The following is a 12,341-nucleotide window of genomic DNA, read 5'->3' as shown; positions in this document are numbered from 1 at the left end:
TAGAAAAATGATTTTTCGAGAGGTCATTTTTGTTACGGAATTACTAAGTAATTCCGGAATTACTGAATTACTTGCTTAAAATTCGAGTAATGCCATTTTGGAATTGTACATTTTTAAGAAGGCAAGGTAAATTCTCCATAGTATTCTCAAGTTATTTCGCTTAAAATTGGATAGTGTTGCGCCTTTAAGTTAGGCAATCCCTGAATTCTATATCAGTCTAATACTTCTAAAGTTCTTAAGCCTCAACGGTAGAGTTGATGGCATTTCTGTTTTTCAATCCAAAGGACGGGGGATCAAACCCCGACATGAGCTAATCGATTTCAATCATTCTATAGTACATTTAGTACAGGGGTGACCAAAGTATGGCCCGCGGGCCAAACATGGCCCGCGAGGTGATTTTTTGTGGCCCGCGGACCAGTTTTGAATAATCATGTAAAATGGCCCGCTGATAAAGTGATTTTATACTTTTTCAAAATTAAGGTATTGTAAACCAAGGGTTCTGATTTTCGGTTCAATGAACGGAAACCACTCACTCATCGCCTATCCATTCGTCACATATTCCAACCCGCTAGCATTCATGAGCGAATGAGACTCGCATCCATCCAGCGAGTGGCCCGAACTGTTAACTCAGCAAACAAATACATTGTGAAAATATTTGCCTACTCCGCCGCTCGACGACTCTCACACACTAACATGCTCAGCAAAGAGCCATTCTCACAATATGCCAGCGCGGCAGTCTTTTTGTCTTCACGCCCTCAGTTTGAAATCAATTTGATTTTTTCTTGGTGGAAGTGTCTTTGAATGGTGTCAATAATGTTATGAAATCAAAATAAATGCACAATTTGATTGATAATATTGATTTTAGGCAACCCAAATCAATGATTATAACGCAGCGCATCAGAGAAAAATTATTTTCAGTCAGAGTGATCGGTGACGTTCGGCCTGCCTGAGCCGTTCGGAGACTGAGCCGATCAGAGAGAGAGAAGGAGAGTAGAAGAGAGAGTGTTCGGGAGCGAATGGTGTGAAAGTGACAAACGGTAGGAATTCGTCAGGGCAGTATCGCGTCGCCTGCTATTTGTGCTCGAGAATGGAGTGGTTGATTTTGAGTAATCAGGACCCTTGTTTTAATTTTTTGCTGATCTTTTTTACTTTTTGTTGATAATGTGTGATAAAAGTGAAAGTAGTAAATATTCGTCAAACATTTTTAGAAATTCAGGCTTTCAGGATTTAGGAAAACTATATTATGAAATCGGAAGAAATATGGCTGTTGCAAGTATTTTACAAAGCTTTTTCCGACAACCATCCCCTCGCCCATTATTAAAAATTGACTCAAAAAATCACGGGCAAAAATATTTTTTCAAAAACAATTCAAAATATTCCTAGAAATTTAAGTGCAATCAGCTGAAATCAATTAAAAATGCATTCCTCTGCGTTTAGAATCATTTTGAGCATGTTCTGGTATACAAAAAAAAAAACATTTTTGTGAATTTTCGATGAATAAATGTTTTTTCGCTGAAATGTTTTTTGTCGAATCTTACATTTTTCGAAAATAATGATTGCATTAATTCAAAACATTTTCTAACATTTTTTTCGTTGAAATGTTGAAATTCTGGCTTTCAAACGATGTTTTATTAGTCACATTAAATTTAAAGATAAAATTACGCCGTTACATAAATTAGGCAGATTACATGTCGCCATTTTCGAAATATAAAAAAAAAACTTTAAAATTGTATTGAGAACACAAGTAAATTCAGATAAAAACATATTTTTCAAATACCTAAAACAATAAAATCAACAATACCTATAGAAAACAGCCATATTATGTTTTCTATTATTTTTAATTAACGAAAACTTTGAAAAAATACAAAAAAAAATAAAAACTTCAGCTGATAGATGTATTTTCTAGCCTTATAAATTAAAATAACATAATTTATTTTTTTTAATATCTTATTTGGCCCGCATGCTCATTTGAGCTTCAAATTTGGCCCGGCCTCCAAAAACTTTGAGCACCCCTGATTTAGTACAATACTTTCTCGTCAGCAGCAAATGGGAATTCAAACCCAAAACCATTCATTTGCTAAGTGAACATCGTATACGATCACAAAGGAATTAATTTTAGCCGGCTTCGAACACCAACTCCACTCGCTCTCCTGTTGACGTCTGCTTCACAGGTGCAAATCCGTGCGCGACGATGCTGCCCCTTTCTCCCTGGATCTCCCGTCTGAACCCATGCTCGATCACCGAGCACGGCGATCCGGAAGCCGCGACGTCGATCGTCAGCTTCGCCCTCGCACAACCCAAAACCACACCAACACAGCGCCGATCGTTCGTGGCTTTTCTCCTGGTGCTGGTGATCGCGAAAATTTCCCAGCTTTTCCGCGAAATTTCAACGTTTCAAGCACACTAGCATGTGTGTGTTTGGCCACTATTTTCCTTTCATGGTTTGCGTGTGGTCTTGCTGGCCATCTCTGAAGAGGAAACTCATCCCGCTGCAGTCATTCTCAGTTCGCCGGACCGTTCATAAGCTAATTGCACCGCGAGATTTCGCGCGGAAAATAAAAGCTGCAAACTGAAGACAAGACATTCCGCGCAATATTACAAGCGCAACCTTCGGAGAATTTTGTTCTGCCCGGTTGGAAAACTTCAAAGTGAATAAAACTAGGTCTTTTGTGCGTGCAAAGTGCAACGAAGCAACGGTCGTGCTGTGGCAAAAATAATTACAAGTCAGCAGAGTTGTGAAGAAATTTGCGGATTTTTTCGGTGCTCGAAAACAAAAAAAAATAAAAGTGCTGCGAACGAAAACAACAACAACAACAAAGAAACGACACCGTCAACGAAAAGAAACGCGAATATCTTCGACTGAAAACGAGCAAGTACGCGAAAAGAGAAGAATTTTCCACCGGAAAATTGCCGAACAGGATTTTATTTTTTAGGGCTGTTTTGCAGTTGGGTTGGATTGTTGTCGAACGAAACGCACAATTAGCTTTTCGAAAAGTTAGACTGCATTTTTTTCAGAAATGTTCGCCCCTAAAACATTCCGGCTCGATCCACATAATTTGTAATCTTTGTGTATAACGATGCGATCAAAAGTTGTCTTGTTTTCAGTTTTTCTTCATGGTGGTAAAAAAAAATCCCGGAATTACCTGGGATTTACTGTAAAATCAATATTTCCGATTTTCCGTTGAATTTTCGAATTTTAAACAAAAATATACATTTTCTTAACCATTTCATTAATTTTTTGGAAATGTATTGGATCTTAAGGTCTGAATCATTGAAAACGGCGAATAGCTCTTGTTTATAAGTTGGGTAACTAAAATTACGATATTATGGAAAGAAAATTAAATAGGGGATATATACCCATTCTCATCGCATTTCTATTATCGGCCTATTAGCAAGGATTTGACGTTTACGCAGTTTCCTGAAGTCAACGCCAGAGGCGCTGTCAACATTGTTGACGTATGGATTTGAAAATGCCGTACGAATCAAGTAAATAAATGTAATGTATCAAAATTATTAAGTTTTGCCCGTTTTGACCATGTTTGCAAATTTTTTTTTGAGATAATTACAAGAATAACGTAATTTTTGCCACATTCAACAATCTAATCTGAAAAATTAAATGAGCAATTCTCTACGTAATCGGTTTTTTTAATTTAATTTTTTGTAATTTTCAATCCAGCTGAAACTTTTTTGGTGCCTTCGGTATGCTCAAAGAAGCCATTTTGCATAATTAGTTTGTCCATATAATTTTCCGTACAAGTTTTCTCAGCTGTCCATACAAAAATGATATGTGAAAATTCAAAAATCTTTATTTTTTGAAGGAATTTTTTGATTGATTTGGTGTCTTCGGCAAAGTTGTAGGTAATAACCTAAAAAAAATATACACGGTAAATTGTTTTGGTGATTTTCAATTTCACTTTTTGGCACTAAAAGTTGATTTGCAAAAAAACACGAGTGTTATTTTTTTAATTTCTGATTTATTTTAGGGGACATCAAACTTTTCAGAAATTTCCAGAACGAGCATTGACCGAGTCATGAATTTTTGAATCCTGATTTTTCCTAATAATCGAATATTGGTCGCAAACATATTTAACTTCATTTTTTTGATGTAAAATCGGAATTGCAATCAAAAAGTAATGTAGTTAAATATTGCTAAAGTGCACCGTTTTCAAGTTATTGCCATTTTTATGTAACTTTTTTGAAAATAGTCGCAGTTATTCATTTTTCAAAATTAGTACCGTAAACTGGGGTGACTTTGATAGCCCGGGGTTACTTTGATAGGTTTTTCCTCTGCCCGTCAAATTAATATTGGTCCCGCCCGTGTGGATCAATCGGACCGCGCACTGGAATCACAATCCAGAGGTCACCGGTTCGAATCCCGCGGCGGGCGCTCTAAAATTCTTTGTGTAAATATGGGTATTCAGCGCCGTCGCTCCGTGCCATACTTTCATACACTCAGGAGCCCAGGGCGGCGAAGTCCTTGTAGATAAAAAGGAAGACACTAGTGGTTGGTACTAGCAATGGTGGCCGTCAGCTATAAAGTCAACTTCGTTCGTCAAATTAATATCTAAACATTTTTGAGAATTTTGAGAATGAAAGCATTAAGGGATAGCTTATTATCGAACATATATGCAAAAATGTGACTGTTACATTGGATGTATCAAAATTAGTGGTCATATCAAATTTCTATCAATGTCACACCGGGCTATCAAAGTCAGCCCAGTTTACGGTACCCATGTTTGCCCACTTTTGAAAAAAATATTTTTGAAAAGCTGAGAAAATTCTCTATATTTTGAATTTTTGAACTTTGTTGATACGACCGTAAGTTGCTGAGATTTTGTCTTGTAAATATTAAAATACAAGAAAATTGATGATTTCTAAGTCTCACCCAAACAACCCACCATTCTTATGTCGATATCTCAGCAACTAATGGTACGATTTTTAATGTTAAAATATAAAACATTCGTAAAATTTTCCGATCTTTTCGAAAACATTATTTATTTATTTTTAATCAAGACTAACATTTCAAAAGGGCCAAACATTCAATAATACGCCCTTTTGTAATGTTATTCTTGATTTAAAAAAAAAAAATTAAAAATAAATACGAAAATGGCAGTAACTTGAAAACGGTGCACTTTCTCAAAACTTCACCAGAGTACTTTTTGATTGCAAATGGGTAATTCTCCGCCAACTCACACAGCAGTTGCCCCGACCCCTCTTCGATTTGCGTGAAACTTTGTCCTAAGGGGTAACTTTTGTCCCTGATCACGAATCCGAGGTCCGTTTTTTTGATATCTCGTGACGGAGGGGCGGTACGACCCCTTCCATTTTTGAACATGCGAAAAAAGAGGTGTTTTTCAATAATTTGTAGCCTGAAACGGCGATGAGATAGAAATTTGGTGTCAAAGGGACTTTTATTCGCGATTTTACGAAAAAAAGTTTTGAAAAAGTTGGTCGTCATCGATCATGGCCGTTCATGGTCACCCGCGACAGACACGGACGACGAAACAAAGAGAAACGCAAAAAGTAACTTTTTCAAAACTTTTTTTTCGTAAAATCGCGATAACTCGTGATGTTTATAAGCAAACCCCTTATGTCTATATATCAAAATTTTTGTAATTGTCTGCTCTACAACTTTGTAGAACATTATTACACTCTAAAAAATAACCCTGCAAAGTTAGAAAAAACACGAAATTTTAAAATGAAAAATTTTGTTCTAAATGAAAAAATGACCCTTCTGGGACAATGTAGATTCGAAAAGAACATTAAATTTCCCATAAAATGACATGTTCCAAAATTTTTTACAGTCGAGTAACGGAAAATGGGAGAATTTTTAAAACTTTTTTAGTGTTTTTTTCGATGAAAAATACGTTTTTTTCGGAATTCTGAGTACGCCATCAAATCGGGCGTCTAATTTTACATAAAAGTCCCTTTGACACCAAATTTCTATCTTATCACCGTTTCAGGCTGCAAATTATTGAAAAACACCTCTTTTTTCGCATGTTCAAAAATGGAAGGGGTCGTACCGCCCCTCCGTCACGAGATATCAAAAAACGGACCTCGGATTCGTGATCAGGGACAAAAGTTACCCCTTAGGACAAAGTTTCACGCAAATCGAAGAGGGGTCGGGGCAACTTTTCCCGATTTCGTGTGAGTTGGTAGAGAATTGCCCAAATTCGATTTTACATCGAAAATTGAAGTTGAAATTGTTTCTGGAAATGTCTGAAAAGTTGACATTTGATGACCCCTAAAACATATCAAAAATAATAAAATAAAAATAGTGTTTTTTGCAAATCAAGTTTAAGTGACAAAAGTGCAATTAAAAATCACCATAAAATTGTTTACCGTGTATAATTTTTGTCAGTGTAGTCTGAACCCATGCCTACAACTTTGCCGAAGACACCAATCGATCAAAAATTCCTTCAAAAGATACAGATTTTTGAATTTTCATGTATCATTTTTGTATGGACAGCTGCCAAATTTGTATGGAAAATTATATGGACAAACTAATGATGCAAAATGGCTTCTTTGGGCATACCGAAGGCACCAAAAAGTTTCAGCCGGAATAAAAAAAATACAAAAATTTAAATTAAAAAAAAGACCGATTTCGTAGAGAGTAGCTCAATTACACATCACATATTCTAAAAAAAAACAAGAAAATAGAAAATGTGCGAAATTAGCGAAAGTGTGCCAGGATGGCTCCAATGCAATTGACATGGAAATCGGAGAAGGCCAAATTTCATTAGCCTCACCGATCTATTGAATCACCAGAGAATCCATTTCGCACTTTCCACCGACACCAATTTGATTGACTAGATTCGATTTCCTACCGATTGATTTTTTTCACTTTATTTCGCTTCCGAAAAAGATCGTTCACAAGAAAAAGAGAAGAGTGCACGTTCAGAATATGGCTTCTTTGAATTTATGGATTTTTGCCTAGAGCAAAAGATGGAATCTTAGAAAGTTTTAAAAGTGGATTAAACATTTTGAGAAGAATGGAATAAACGTATGTATTAACTAAGTTTAAGTACAAACTATTTCCATTAACATTAAATGTAATTTTTAAGGTAAAACAATCAAACAAAAACTCTTTCCGTCTTTGATTCCAAGATTCAGCCAATCTGCTTTGCTTTGCAAGTGTATTGCTTTATTTTTTGTCCAAAAATAGCTCTCCCATCACAAATACCGCACACACATACCGCCAGACAAACTAATCGGAAAAAGTCCGAAAATCGAACACTTTTCAATGTCAGCCAAGGCTAGTGATCTCATCTGTTTTCGGGTACGCGGATTGTGTGAGTGAGAGAAAAGTGGAGAAAAAAAAAAACGAACAAGACAAAGTTGGTGGAAATTCTAGCAATTTTCGGGTTTTCCTCCCTCCAAATGGATGTGGGATGGAATTAATGGTGTAGTTTGAAAATTGCCGGGACAACATTTGCCTACGTGGTTGTGCTACTGTTATTTTGTGACGTAAAGGTGATGCCAGTGGGCTATTATTAGCTGCCCAAACAGGGGAGTCTGACGTCGATGCAGTCAAGTTGTGAGTGCATGGCATCACGGGCAGACGGTAATAACAAAATTCATGCCATTTCAAAAACAAAAATACTGTTAAAATAACAGAAAATGTTATGGAATCTTCTTGAAAAATCCATTTTTGCATAAGAGTTTAATGACAAATTAAGTTATCATAACAAAATTTGTTATTAGTCTGATATTGGTTGAAATCCAAAACAACTTGGAAATAACATTTTTTGTTATGGAAAAATAACTCCAACTGTTATTGGGATGTTCGGATTAGCCTAGTATTTTCAAATATCAAAAAAAAAATTATTCCCACGTTATTTCCGTCTGCTCGGGATAAAAATGTTGTTAATTAGAAGAAAGTTGGTGGAGCTTATAATTTAAAATAAACTTTAAAATTGGTATGAAAATACTTTTTTTTTTAATTTGTAGAACTCGCAGAAGAATCCATCGTCACAATCCTTTTATTAAAATCCTCCAAATTCCACGCAACATACACACTGAATGCGACCTGACGAACGGACGTCATCGCAATAAAATGTAAACAAGTTGAAAAGAAATAACCAAAAATATTCAACATTACCAGGGTTATCAAATTTCCGCGCTCCACGCATCTTCGTGTCACTCATTTTTTCTAATTGAAGTATACTTGAGGAAATTTCACTGACCCAAATCATCACAATTGATCAAGTCAGATCAGTTGATTCGTAAGCTGGAAAAAAACGATGGAAATTTTTAATTGTTGAGTTATGAAAAAAGTTCATAATTCAAATTAAAAAAAAATATATATTTAGTTTATCTCAAACATGCAAAGGTTCAGATCAAATGTTCAAACTACTCAAGCAATAAAAATAACAAAATAATACTATATTACTATAGTTTTCCGTAGTCAGAGTTGAGAAAAAAAGGAATGGAATGGAATTGGATTTTATTTGTATTTTTTATGTAAAATGAAAAATGCAGTCGAACTACCTTAAGGGGTTACTTACATGTAAAAAATCACAAAATTTCATATTATTGAAAATTTATTGAATCCACTAAAAAGATGATTTTCAATCACTCCTGAAAGTTTCATGATTAAACTGAGTTAGAGACGATTTTAAGCTCAACATTTTGCCGTGCACAAAGCGGACTGTCAAACTTTCTGAGCGTTTTTCTCGAAACACCGAGTTGATTTACGGGTGCCACGATATCTCGAGATGGGATGGACCAAATTGGCTAAAATTTGGGGTGAAGACTCTCAAGACATATCCCGTGTGCATGACGAAGCCTGATTTTGAAATTTTGCTTTTTAAAAAAATACAAAAATCAAAAACTGACGATTTTTTATATGAAAAATACAAAAATATTTTTATCTTTTTTTAAAATGAGTTTTTTGAAAATCGGCATTCGTCATGCACCCAGGACCGGTTTAACAAGTTTTCACTAAAATTTTGAGCCGATTTGGTCAAGGCAGTGTTGAGATATCGTGGCACCCGTTTTTTGAAACTGCTAACTTCAAATAGCTATATCTTGGCAATCATACAAACAAATGTCTTCAAATTTGTTTCAATAATAGATGAAAATGTATATTATAATGCCCTAAAAACAGTTTTTAAATAAAATTAAGTATGTGCTCACACCAACCTCTGACTTTTTTGTCGATTTACATGTAAGTAACCCCTTAAACATTTTGTTGACAAATTGCGACGTTTTTGAGATATAGCTACTTCATGTGTCCATTTCTGGAAATATTTTGGAAGATAGTTTCCTATCAATTTGTCTAAGAAACATTAAAGATTGGGCCTCATATTACTGAGATACAGCGGATAGTGGAAAAAGAAAAAAAAAAATGATGTCATTATATATTGAGTTCAGGAGTAAAATGAAATTTTCGAAGCATTTGACATCTGAGCAACTCTCTACGAAATCGGTTGATTTAGACCATTTTTATTTTTTGTATTTTTTTATTCGACTTAAACTGTGGGCCTTCCCTATGACCAAATTAGCTATTTTGCGTCATTGATTCATTAGGGTGTAATATGGTTGTATGGAAAAAAATAAAGTTGTCCAAATTTAGCGAGCACAGCTATTTTTCAGTTCCTTTTGGGGTCCTTAACAACTCCCCAAAGTTTCGGAACGATTGGATTAGTCCTCACTTTGCGCAAAGCGATTCAATTTTCCATATAAATTTGTATGGGAAAACCCATTTTTTTGGATTTTGATATTTATAAAATCTACGTTTCACGCTGTACTAAACCCGGATTCATATTCGAATGCTCTGGAAGGTGCTCTACAACTTTCCCGAAGAGAGTATGGTGCTAACTTGCTCCTATAAAAAGATACAGCGTGTTCAAAACTCGTCTAAAACGTGTTTTTTGATCGAAAATCACGTTTTAGACGAGTTTTGAGGACGCTGTATCTTCTTTCAGGGACAAGCTAGCACCATACTCTCTTCGGGAAAGTTGTAGAGCACCTTCCAGAGCATTCGAATATGAATCTGGTTTTAGTACAGCGTGAAACGTGGATTTTATAAATATCAAAATCCAAAAAAATGGTTTTTCCCATACAAATTTATATGGAAAATTGAATTGCTTTGCGCAAAGTGAGGACTAAACCAATCGTTCCCAAACTTTGGGGAGTTGTTTAGGACCCCAAAAGGAACTGAAAAATTGCTGTGCTGGAAAATCGATTTTGATATTACACCCTATTGGTTCACCCATACAAGTCTCCATACAATTTTGGCTGCTGTCCATACAAAAATGGTATGTAAATATTCAAACAACTGTAACTTTTGAGTGAATTTTCTGATCAATTTGGTGTCTTCGGCAAAGTTGTAGGTATTGTTGAGGACTTTTGAGAAAAAATAGGTACACGGAAAAAAATTGCAGATTTTTTAATCAACTTTTTTTTCACTAAAACTCAATTTCCCAAAATACGTATTTTTTGATTTTCGAGATTTTTTGATATGTTTTAGGGGACAAAAATCCGCAACTTTTGAGCCATAGAGAAACATGGTCAAAAAATCTGCCGCCGAGTTATGAATTTTTGAAAAAACAGTGATTTTTGGAAAAAATCGAAGTTTCATGCAAAAACAAGTTTGACATTATTTTTTAATGCAAAATTGAATTTGCAATCGAAAAGTACTTTACAGATTTTTTGATAAAGGGCTTCGTTTTCAAGATATAGCCACCGAAAGTTTGATTTTAGCGAAATATTTGCAGTTTTTCAATTTTTAAAAATAGTGACCATAAGTGACCATTTCTAAAAATATTTTTTTTAAAAAGTTCAGAAAATTTGCTATAAAATTGTCTAAGAGACATTGAAGATTGGACCTCGGGTTGCTGAGATAGAGCCGCTTTAAGAAAAAGAAACACGAAAATTGAAGTTTTCTTAATCTCACCAAAACAAACCACCATTTTCTAATGACCATATCTCAGCAACTAATGGTCCGATTTTCAATGACGCAAAATAGCTTATTTGGTCATAGGGAAGGCCCCCACAAAGTTTGAGCCAAATCAAAAAATACAAAAAAATAAAAATGGTCGAAATCGGCCGATTTCGTAGAGAATTGCTCATCTTTTGTAAATAGCAGGAATGTTTGTAAAAATAAAAAAAGACAAATAGGGGGTAGAATAAGTCAACAAATATCAGAAAGAAACGGAACATAAATAAGACACACGAAAATTAAAATTTTACAAAATAAAACAAAAATAAAAATAAACTAAGAGAAGATTGTCTTAGACCAAGAATGGCTCAAACAGTGTTGATATTTGAAAAAAAAAAAAACGTTTGAATGCTTTGTTTTTTATTAAATTCAACACACAGCACCGCACATTACTTACAGCGAATGCCCCAGAATGCGGTTCTTTCACGACGCCGCCGCGCCTTGTTTCGCGGGGTTGGAAGCTTGACTCACCGCCATTTTTCATGGCCGGATCACACCGCGTTGACATTTTGTGGGGTGAGTCAGCCGAATCCTCTATCACGCTGTTTTGGTTTGGTTTGACTGCATATATGGGTGAGAAAGACGTTCGCGTCACATAAACATCACAACTGCAGACCTTTTCACGCGCCAACGTGAGTGACGATCAAACAAAGACGGTTCCCCACATTAGGCAGTTGGAGGGTTTTTTTTTTTGCGATGGTAACTGTGTACATTTTTGAATGTTGAACATTTGTAGATTTTTTTTTGAATAGTTCCTATAAACATATGAGAGGCAATAGTTTATAGGACCTTTTGAAAAAACCCTAACTTTGAACATTTCTTGTGGTGAAAGCAGTATTATGAGGAAATTATTTTAATTAAGGATAAGTCTTGTCAACCTGGTTCAAAACTTATTAAGTATTAGTAATCAGTATTTAAAGCGCCTCTGCTCAACAGTATTTCAAATTTCCTAACCCCTTTATGTATCTATGACAATGGAAATCTGTGTGGATTTCCTAGTGCACACTTAAAAAAAGGTTGACAGATTTTGTATCTGAAAAAAATATATCCTCAAAAATTTTAAACTAAAATCTCTTTATGTGTATTTTAACAAATTTCACATAAATTGAGTTTAAATTACAAAGAAAAAGAGGTTCTATTCGATAATCTGTAATAACATTTCTCCCTCCCTCGGTGGAGCGCCTGAAATCGAAGGTGTAATTTGAACACGTGGGTTCGCGAATATTTGCTCGGTAAATTGCTCCAAACCACGCGTACCCACCGATCAAACCACTTGGATTGATTTTACGTTACACACCACAGTTGGCAGCCAGAAACGTCCAATTTGAGGCGAAAAATTGCCAGCTGTCGGAACGAAAGCCCATTTTCAGGAACAGGAACAAATAAAGCAAATGAA

General features: G+C 35.3%; 1 protein-coding gene across 3 annotated transcripts in view; it reads left to right on the top strand.

The window, feature by feature from the left end:
* LOC120429044 (RING finger protein nhl-1) overlaps window positions 1-12,341 on the top strand; it is a 90,679-nt gene that overhangs the window by 46,353 nt on the left and 31,985 nt on the right. The window contains exon 1 of one of the 3 annotated variants that reach the window (XM_039594184.2): window positions 2,523-2,873. The exons of the other annotated variants lie outside the window; for them this stretch is intronic. The gene's annotated coding sequence lies outside the window, so the exon portion shown is untranslated. Of the gene's footprint in view, window positions 1-2,522; window positions 2,874-12,341 lie in introns of those variants that run through there. 3 annotated transcript variants of the gene reach the window in all.

This window comes from Culex pipiens, chromosome 3 (assembly GCF_016801865.2).
Source record: "Culex pipiens pallens isolate TS chromosome 3, TS_CPP_V2, whole genome shotgun sequence".
Taxonomy (NCBI): domain Eukaryota; kingdom Metazoa; phylum Arthropoda; class Insecta; order Diptera; family Culicidae; genus Culex; species Culex pipiens.
Note: the sequence above shows the minus strand (reverse complement) of the source record. Positions and strands in the feature narration are given on the sequence as shown.